This window comes from Dama dama, chromosome 22 (genome assembly GCF_033118175.1).
Source record: "Dama dama isolate Ldn47 chromosome 22, ASM3311817v1, whole genome shotgun sequence".
Lineage (NCBI taxonomy): Eukaryota > Metazoa > Chordata > Mammalia > Artiodactyla > Cervidae > Dama > Dama dama.
This window is the reverse complement of record NC_083702.1, coordinates 46,043,123-46,054,033: the sequence shown is the minus strand read 5'-3', so window position 1 is coordinate 46,054,033 and position 10,911 is coordinate 46,043,123.

Genomic DNA, 10,911 nt, shown 5'->3' with positions numbered 1-10,911 from the left:
TAGCTATCCTATTTTTAATTAACATCTATCAGTCTTGGACCAGGTCTGAGAACCCCTTCTCCAGAGTACAGGACTCCTGAAGCTCAATGTCCTCCCATGGATGGGAACCAACTCTCTCTGGTTCACTAAAATGATCTTCAGGGTCAAGCCTTGGCCAGACCCAAAAGGAAGAGATCACATAATTATAATCTCCTCTCTCTGCATAATTTTATAATTTAGATTTAGGTTACATTCATCAGATTCAGAATCTTGACCACTGAATTAATGAGGCCTTAGGTTCCCAAGCTATAGCATCCCCTCCCCCATTCTAGCAGTCTATTCTAGCTTTCCCTGGATACATATTCCAGTTTGCTGGGTGGCCTTAATTATATGCCGTGTGTGAGTGCTTAGTCGCTCAGTCATGTCCAACTCTGCTACCCCACAGACTAAAGCTGGCCAGGCTCCTCTGCCCCTGGGATTTTCCCAGCAAGAATACTGGAGTGGGTTGCCACTTCCTCCTCCAGGGGATCTTTCATGCTCCAGGGATCGAACCAGTGTCTCCTGCATCTCCTGCATTCGCAGGCGGATTCTTTACCACTGAGCCATGAGGGAATCTAACATTATATGCCAGTTCCTTTCAAAATCTGGGGCTCGCCACACCTCATCCTTCACAGTGTCTTCACATCATTTCTAGTATTTGTTGGTCTGCTCCAACCTGGTCCCGGATCTGCCCGCCCTGTCTTGGGCTGCCGACTGAGTCAGTCCCAACCATAGTGTACAACTCACCACTAACTTCCACCGAACTCCTCTGCTCTTTGCCACACACCTGTTCAACTACTTCAATAAACCCCACTGCCAAACCTGGGTCTAAGATAGATGCAGCCCCCAGACCCTTCACCTGCATGTCCCAGCTGTTCCCTTCCAGAGCCAACCTCTGTGACCAGGTCCATTTCCCCAGCTCTAGCCCTGCCTGGTTCCCACACCCTCCTCCCCACTGGAGGGGCCTGTGCTGCCAGGACCCCAGCGAGCTGATTTCCAAGCCCAACCAAGCAGAAATAAGCACTTCCTTCCCAGAATGCTCTATTCATCATGCCCCACACCAAGCACAGAAACCCAGAATAGAGAGACAGTTAATGCAGACAGGGACGCCATCAGCCCCAGCAGCTCTGGATTTCATTTAGCTTCATCCATTCATCCGTTTCTCATATTTAACAAATATTTATTGACCAACCTCTACATGCCAGACACTGGAAAATTGCACTAAAAGGGAGAGAGAGAGTCATTACACTTAGAATCTAGTGGGGGGAAGAGACTGTAGACAGTTTTACAAGGTATTACCCAGCAATTACATCTGTGATATCAATAGATGCTAGAGAGATAATGTACAACCCTGGTCCGCAGAATACAGACGGACCAGTGACTCGCCTTCTGTTTTTTACAACCAAAATAACAAGGAGATTTTAAACTAATCTGCTTTCTGATTCACAAATTCTTTGGCATCATCTCCAATTGTTCTTAACTTTAGTACAAGCCACAAGTTTATGATTCAAATGAAAATGAAAAGCAAACTCCAACCTTCCGAGTTACCACCATTGGCTCTATTAATAGCTTTCAGCTCCTTGGAAAGAAATTTGAAAAAACAGAAGTGAATTCTCTGGATAGATAAAGGCCAAGTATTGTTTGATGACTGTAGTTCACATTACGGAGAGAAGCAGTGAGCTGGGAGGAAGATGGAAGGCGCCTTTGGGATTTCACAGGCTGGAGACCCCATGCATTTTTCTAATTCAAATAGGATAAGCCTCAGAGGCCCTTAATGCAAGATGGTTTTTAAGTGTTTCCAAGCTTCCTGAGAAAGATAAAACTGCCTCCTTCATCAGAATTATTCGACTGTGGCATTACAGCTTAGCATGGGGTGGAGGGTGATTGCATTTCCCCCATAGCCCACCTCACCCACCCGTGCTGACCCTCTTTTCTCCCAGAATGATTTGCATATTGCTAGAGCCACCCTGCATTCACTCACCATTCCACTCCTGGCCTCTCTCCACCCTGTCTTCCCACAACGTTTTCCCCAAGCCTCAAATCCCATGCCACACTACCGCCGCCTGCTGCCCCTCCACCCCGGCTCCAGAATCACATCCTGCAATGAGACCTCCTTTGGGCAGTTTACAAAAGCTCTCTGTACCTCAGTTTCCTCATCAGTAAAATGAGGATAACAATAATGTTGACTTGAGAGGGCTTTGTGAGAATTTACTCAGTATGTGGAAACCTTCAGTTAGTGCTGGCAGGTCTGAATCACTAATAATATAAGGGTTAGCTAGTATTTGTCATAACAGCAGTAGCAGAGCATGCTTTGCAGGATTAATGTGAAGACTAAATATGGGAATGATTGGGACAATGCACCTTGTATTCCAAGGGCTAATGGGAGTCTCAGAACTAGAAGTCAGTGAGCAGGTGTCTTAGGAGCAGAGGGAGGGAACATAAAGAATAAAGGATCCCTTGAGGGTCCCTCAAGGATACAGAAAGTGTCTGTTTTTATCACCATTGTATCCCCAAAGGGCAGTGCATTGATACCCAACGAAGGAAGGGATGGAGGGAAGGGGGCTGGGGTGGGAAGAAGATAAAGAGAAAAGTCACACATACAGTTGAGTGAGCTCCCATTGGAGCTGAGTACCTGAGGTTGATGGAGGTGAAGATCACTAAATTGGAGAAAGTCAATGATAAATGAGAGGAAGGTACAAGAAGTACCACACTCATAGGCATCAGGTCCTTCCTGATAATGGTAGGAAGGGATGCATCTAGGAAGCCCCCAAGTCAGCATCTTCACGAGGGTGGAAGAGGGACCAGGAGGTTGAGAAATGTCCATCACGAGGAAAGATGGGGGGTGGCAGTGTCGGAGAGACCTTGAATCTCAGCAGAAGGGCTTCTGCACCAAGATGGGGGTGGGGGAGGGCAATGATCTGAAGCCAGGGGAATGTTCTACGGCTCGTAGCGACACGCACGGCCTCTCATGGGGGTGACAGGTGAAGAGGCATCTTTAGGGAATAGGCAGCCCCTCACTACCCCTGAGAGGACAGGAGGCAGAGATACAGTCAGGGATACAGGAACGTGTGTGTGCCGGCATCACAGTTAGATCCGGATGGTCACAGGTTATACACAGGAGCACCTGAGCCCACTTCAGTTTTATACTGCCCATACTTTATTTTAACAAGCCTCTATTCCTACTTGACAGTGAGAAAATTAAATTTAGTCCAATTCAGCCCACACAGCCCCGTCTAGTCATTTTTCCAGTCACTTCTATTTTAAGACTTAGCCTTATTTCATGTATGTATTCAACTTAACATAGGTATGATTATTATTACTAATTTCATTATCATGAGTAAATAGAAAGTAAGTTGTAAGAGGGCAGGGTTATGGACTGCTTTGTTTACCATTGTATGCACAGCACCTAAAATACTCCCCGGCTCCTTGCTCAGCAAATATGGATAACTATCCAGCTCAACTCCTCTTGCCAGATACACACCCTGCTCCCATGAGGGGTCTCCATGCTGTCTCCACCTCCACAGCAAGGGGTAATAGACTTGGGCACATCCAGCTACTGCATCCATTTCAGGGACTGTTTCATGTTCCCCCAGGCCACAGCAGGGTGTTCAATGCAGCCTCCTGCCATGGGTAACCCTATCAAGAGAGCATCCTTTCTTTCCCAGATACTGGTTTCTCACTCCACCAGGAAGTATCCTGGGTCTGAGCTAGCCCTGGCCCTTCCTACTCCCTTGCCTCACTTCAGGCCCTGACAAGCTGTATCAGTTAGCTCTTGCTGCAACACAGCCACGTAACAAATACCCCAAACCTGTGGCTTACTGCAATAAGCAGCTATTATCGTACTCACGGGTCTGTGGACCAGCTGGAAAGCTCTGTTTCCGGCTTCAGGTCTGGGATGAACAGCACTGTCACTGGGTCAGAGTGTGGAGGCTGGAGGATGAAATACCGGAATGGCAGTGTACTCTGCCACGGCAACCCTGCCCTCCGTGTGCTAGGAACCCCGCGTGCTGTCCTCTCAGCCATCCCCCCGTGCGGTCACTTCATGCCAGCTCACAGGCAGTCTCTACGTGAGCCACCCGCTTTCACTTAGTTTCCAGACAGGAAGCAGATGCCAGAGCTGGCTTTGGAACCTCCACTCTCCATGGAGAAGATGGCTCCCCCAACACTTTCCCTTTTAAAGTGGGAAGGAGGGGATAGGATGACCTCTCTCAAAAGTGGGCTTGCCATCTTCAACTTGTCCTCTGAGAGGAAGGGACATGAATCAGCTATTCTTACACTCCAGAGGGCCTCCTTTGGGATGAGTCCTGGGTAAGGTGGCACCTTTACTCTTAGTGATCTTGGTGGAAATAGAGAAAAAAGCACAGCTCAGAGCTCAAACGACTGCCACAAGGAAATACTACATATTCTGCTTCTTTGTACTGGGAACAGAGGCTTCAGAAGATGGCAAAAGGAAACACAGAAGGAATAGTAGAGATGAAAACAGAAGGAGAAATACAATGCCCTCTCAAAGGGATTAAAGGGAGTCCAAATAAGAAAATATGGGTGTTTGATAAATATTTGTTTGGTTCTATTAAATTTTTAATTTCCTCCACCTCCACTAAAAAAATCTCTGGCCAGAAACACCACTGAGTGACTTTATAGAAAAGTATTAATAGCATCAGGCAAAGTGGTCTGAGAACCGTAATGTGCCAGTGTATGGGGGGAATTTAGCAAAAAAAAGAAAAGAAAAGAAAACATTATTTATCTTAAATTTCTGTAAGTGCCAACCTGACCCAGGCACAGTCTTTTAAGTGGCACACATATGCATACGAACCCTATTATTATCCAAAGCAAATAAATGTACTAAGCAGATTTCTCAGTGAAAGGAAATAATGGCATGAGACAAAGAAAAAGTAATAATGCCTAGAAATTGTAGTTAATAAAAGCACAAAGCTGGCCAACTTTTGCTCTTTAATTTGTATATTAAAATTATTACAAGGCATATGCTTTAGGTGGGCTGTAGGCGTAAACAGTATTTTATCCACCATAGAAAATAAAAGCTTTAACCCACAGGCAATATTTCCTACCACTAGAACCAAGTCTACCCCATCAGGCAAGAAGGCCAAGGAAAAGATGATTTAAACAAACTGGAATGTTGCCTGCCTCCTGCTTGAAGTGAGTGGGAGCATCAGGAGGTCTGTACATTTTAAGACATAGAAAGGCTTGTCCAAAGGCATTATGTTAGGCGTGTCACAGAGCGTGTGTGTGTATTCTTGGTTGCTCAGTCGTGTCTGACTCTCTGCAAATCTTTGGACTGTAGCCTGCCAGGCCCCTCTGTCCATGGAATTTTCCAAGCAATAATACTGGAGTGGGTTGCCATGTCCTTCTCTGGGGGATCTTCCAAACCCAGGGATCAAACCTGCATCTCCTGTGTCTCCTGCATTGCAGGCAGATTCTTCAGGGAATCAAAAGGCCTGTATGGCTGGAGCACTGAGAGGGAGACGGAAGGGGTCAAGAGGTAAAACGGGAGAAATATCAATGGTTGGACCAGTCTGGACTTTGGAGATCACATTCATTATAACTTGATTGATGACACCAGCCTTCAGCTCATTTTCTGAGCAGACATGATTGGTCAGCACACACAGAATCCAATATAGAATCAGATCCTTCCCAACTCATATTTCTAGATCCTCCCTCCTGTAGTTTTCTTTACTTACATCTTAAGTGATTCTAAAGGAATTCTCGGACAAAACAAAAGAAAACAAAACTCACTCCAACCCACTGGCCACAAAGTAGATTGTTTCAAAAGCACAAGTCTCTTTTAACCTTACCTGACAGTTAGGGATTAAAGGCTGCATGCTAAGTCGCTCAGCTGTGTCTGACTCTTTGCAACCCCATGGACTGTAGCCCACCAAGTCCTTTGTCCATGGAATTCTCCAGGCCAGAATACTGGAGTGGGTTGCCATTTCCTTCTCCAGGGGAATCTTCCCCACCCAAGAATCAAACCTGGGTCTCCCACATTGCAGGCAGATTCTTTACCAACTGAGCCAGCGGGGAAGCCCAGGGAGGGGTTAAGGGCTACACCACAGCTAACCAGCTGTCCATCAAATCTGTTTTCCTTTCACTCTGGGGCAACAATCAATCTATGTTTCACAGCCTCCTCGGCCATTAGGTGAAACTAGATGGCTAAGGATTGCCAGTGGGGTCTGCCGTCTTGAATAGACTGACTTAAACAACAAAGCTTTATTTTCTCACAGTTGTGGAGGCTGAAAGTCCCAGATCGAGGTCCTGGCTAGTTCAGTTTCTGGTGAGGGCTCTCTTCCTGACTTGAAGACTGTTGCCTTCTCACTGAGTCATAACCTCTTCTTCGCCTGTATGGACAGAGTAAACAATCTCTCTTTCTCTTCTTGTAAGCCACCAATCTTCCTGTATCAGGTTACCACCCCTTATGACCTCATCCAACCTTAATTACCTCCTTAAAGCCCTGGGGGCAGAGGAGTTGGGCATTTTACACCCACTAGTCAACTCTTGGCTACAAGCTGCTGGGGGTGGGGGTGAGATAGACTCCCAGGCAGGTCCACTCTCCCCGTGATCAAGAAGGCTGTAGCATCCAAGGACAGTTCTCTAAGGTGCCAGGGGCAGGTGTGAGATGTAGCAGCAAAGCACAGAGTGACTGGGGTTGGGCACACGGAGCCAGAAGAGCAATCTGAGGGATGGGGCCAGGTTCCAGCACTGCCCGTTTCACTACTTTGCACTGTTCTGTGGGGATCAAGTTAAATAGCAGCAAATACGTATCGGGTTTTCTTTCTCATCTTCTCACCTAGGGGTGCAATCACACGGATAATCACTTGCATGACTCTTACTATGTGCCAGACACTGTTCTAAGTGTATTAACTTATTTAGTTCTCACCCTCGACCCATTATTATCCCCTTTTAAAGATGTGAAGACTAGAGCATAAAGAGGATAAGTAACTTGCCCAAGGTCATGCCACCAGTAGCAGAATGGGTATATATGCCCAGAAAATGGGCCCAGAGACCTTCGCTTAAACACTATGCTACACTGCATTTGCCCAAGTCCCTGCTTTCTCATGCTCTAACACAAGAGCTGCCAGCCACATGTGACTCTAAAAAGCTAGTTAAAAGCATTAAAATGAAATAAAATTTAGAATGCCATCCTTCAGACTTCCCAGGTGGCACAATGCAGGCAACATGGGTTCAATCTCTGGTCGGGGAAGATTCCACATGCTACGGAGCAACTAAGCCCGAGAGCCACAGCTACTGGGTCTGTGTGCCGCAGCTAATGAAGCCTGCACACCTAGACTCTGTGCTTCACAACAAGAGAAGCCACTGCAAAAAGAAGCCCGTGCACAGCAACAAAGAGTAGCCCCCGCTTTCCACAATTAGAGAAAGCCTGCACAAAGCGACGAAGACCAAGCGCAGCCGAAGATAAATAAATAAATAATTTTTAAAAAAAAGAGAATGCCATCCTTTGGTCGCACTAGCCACCTTTCAAGTGCTCCACAGTCTCATACAACCAGTGGCCAGAGACTCAGACAGTGCATACACAGGACATTTCCAATAGAAAGTTCCACTGCATAGCATGAGGGAGAATAGAATCCTGGAGAGAGGCAATACAGGGATTAAGACCCTAGGATCTGCAGTAAGGCAGATATAGCTCCTACTCCGGTTTCAGCACTATTAGCTGTGTAATGTTGGGCAAACCTCAGTTTCATGACCTTTTGAAATGGGCAGAGTAATGGCATCTTCCCTTCCTGTGCTTATTGTGAGAATGGTAGCTCAGATGGTAAAGAATCTTCCACCCAACCTTGCAATGCTGGAGACCTGGGTTTGATCCCTGGGTCGGGAGATTCCCTGGAAGAGGAAGTGGCAACCCACTCCAGTATTCTTGCCTGGAGAATTCCATGACAGAGGAGCCTGGTAGGCTACATTCTATGGGGTCACAAAGAGTCAGACAGGACTGAGCAACTAACACTTTCACTCACTTCTTGTGCTTATTGTGTGGATGAAATGAACATAAGGCACTCAAATGATGCCTGGCACAAAGTAATCACTGAATAGACACTAGCTATTATTACTCGTGTTCTATTTATTATCATTACCTTTACTGTTACTATAGAACCAGGGCGGAGCTGCCCAAGAGCTCACACCATATCACAGATGGAGAAATTGAGGTACAGAGAAGGATTTTGGCATGAAGGCAGCAAAGCCAGGACCAGACTCTAACTCTCTCCATTCCCTACACGGTCATCTTTCCACTGGTCTGTGCTATAAAACAATTCCACAGCCATTTCAGCTCTTCAACTCCAGGCTTTATCTATTGGATTTAAATATTCCATCTCTGACCAACCGTGAAACCATGGAAACTGAATGGCAAATTGAAAAGGCAGCAAACAAATTAGCTTGCAAAGCCCCACAAATGATATAATCGCTCCAGCATTTAAGCTGCAGATATTCTCTGCATTTCGGCCAAGGCCTTTCTCAATTGCTTTTGTAAACCTGCGCGTTGTGTGTTCCTCAATCAGCATCAGCCCACACAATATTGTAGCCAGAATCTACAACCATTCTCAGTCCCGTTGACTCAGAGCCAAACTCCAAGGGGTGAAACTTCCACTGAAGGTAGAGGGTGGGGTCCCTGTACCCTCCCATTCTCTGCAGAAAGGCCAAACTGCATGAGTGGGTTTCTAGTTCTGCTGTGTCCTTCCTATCGGAAGCTCCAAGAATAAGCAAACAGAAGGGGTGTCCTGTGGGTGGAGAAAGGGAAGAATTGTCTGGAATGGACCAGAGGGGAAATTATAATGGATACTAGCCAGCCAGAAGCATGAGAGGCATCTGTGGTAGACCGCAACAATGGCGCAATTCCTCACCCTTCATGGTATCCACACCTTTTGGATGGCAGCGCTCCCCATACGCTAAAGCACAATCCCATGTCCCTACAGGACATTTTTTGGCCAAAAGAATATTAACAAATGTTATGCAGAGTCTTGAATTGCTCTTACATGATTTCTGCTTCTTGTGTGTCTGCTATGACCATGAGGAGAACATACCTGCTCACCCAGGAGGAAAAAAGAGGAGCATCCATTGCATCCGAGCTGTCTCAGATTAGTTAATCCAGATCAGTTTAGGTTCAAACAGAGCACCCATTACTCCCACCCTTGAAGATCCACAAAAGCATGAGCAAGTCCATCTAATATCAACAGGGAACCCTTCTTAGGCCAGTCAATGAATAACAAATCACAGAGGCATGAGCTGTAATAATAAATAAGTGTTGTCTTAAGCCACGAATATGAGGGTGATTCTCTCACCTACACTCTTGCCTGCCTCCAATCCAGTTTCCACACACTTTCCCCAAAGCAAAATTGGATTATATCTCCCTAGACATAAAATAGGAGTAAATTATCTAAGAATAAAATCCAGCCACTACCCCTAAAGATCCAACCTCTGTTGACCTCTCCCAGTTCTGCTCATGTTGCTCTCCCTGAAGTCAGACCAATCTTCTCTGTTTCTGGAACATGCCAAGCTCTCTCCCACCTGGAGGCCTTCGTACATGCTGTTCCTTCTCCTGAAATGGCTTTCTCCCCACTGTCAGCATGGCTGACTCTTTCTCTTTCTGGTGTGTGTGTGCTAAGTCACTTCTGTCGTATCTTACTCTTTGTGACCCCATGGACTTTAGCCCTCCAGACTCTTCTATGCCCATGGGATTCTCTAGGCAAGAATACTGGAGTGGATTGCCACATCCTCCTCCAGGGTATCTTTCCCACCCGGGGATTGAACTGACATCTCCTGTGTCTCCTGCATTGGCAGGCAGTTTCTTTACCACTAGCGCCACTTGGGAGGCCCTCTCTTCTTAAACTATTTCCGCACCCATTGTCCTAAAGGAAGCCTTCTCCTGTTTTGTCCATGTCAAAGTAGCCATATCTTTCTGCTTTGTAATTATTGGAACTGGATGCTGTTTTATTTATTTGTCTGCTTACTTTATTGATTTACTCAAATATTACTTATTGAATTACTATTATGTGTCGGGCTTTGCTCTAGGTGCTTCAGAGAAAGCTATGAAGCAGACAGACCAGGTTCTCACCCTCATTAAGGTTTTCTTCTAATGAGGGAGACAGACAATGAATAGGTAATAAACTGTCCTCACACATCTTATCTTCCCTGGGCATCTGGTCAACAGACTAACCCCGGGAGACTACATAGACTTCAATCACTGACTTCTTGTGATTGACTGTGAGTTATGTAGTGGGAGAGGTAAGACCCCAGAAGTTCCAGGTCAATCTCTTCTCTGAACCATCCAGTGTTATCCTTATGCTCATTCTGCAGAATGCCTCCTCTCAATCCTCTCCCCCTCAACTAACCTTAAGTTATCCCCCTTCATTGTTATTTACTCCAACTGCACAAGGCTTTTCTCATTACTATTTGAATGGGCCCCAAGACCCAACCCACTGAACTGTGGGAGGTGAGTCCATTCCAGCTGCCATTATCCCCTCTGCCCCATCTTACCAACCCCCTACCTGTGTTCAGGGCTCACCTCACCTTGTGCTCATCAGAAGGCAGACTTCTGCTGGGTTTCAAATTCCCTCTTATATTTTGTCTATTTCTTCACACGGTCATGATGATTTATACCAGTTCCCATGGATTCACTAACTTCTCACATTATATTTCTTCTTGCAAAACTTGCTAACATTCTGTTCTCTGATGCCATAAATTTACCTTCTGGTAAATACTACTGCACTCAAGATAGATAATGTAATTTTTGATCGTGATAAGTGAGATGGAGAAAATGGAGTGGGGAAGAAACTACAGCTGAGTGAGTTGGGTGGATGCTGTGGTACATGCTTAAGAAGTGTTTGTGGATTAATAAATTGACAAAATTATGAATTTGCTGTGAATAAATTG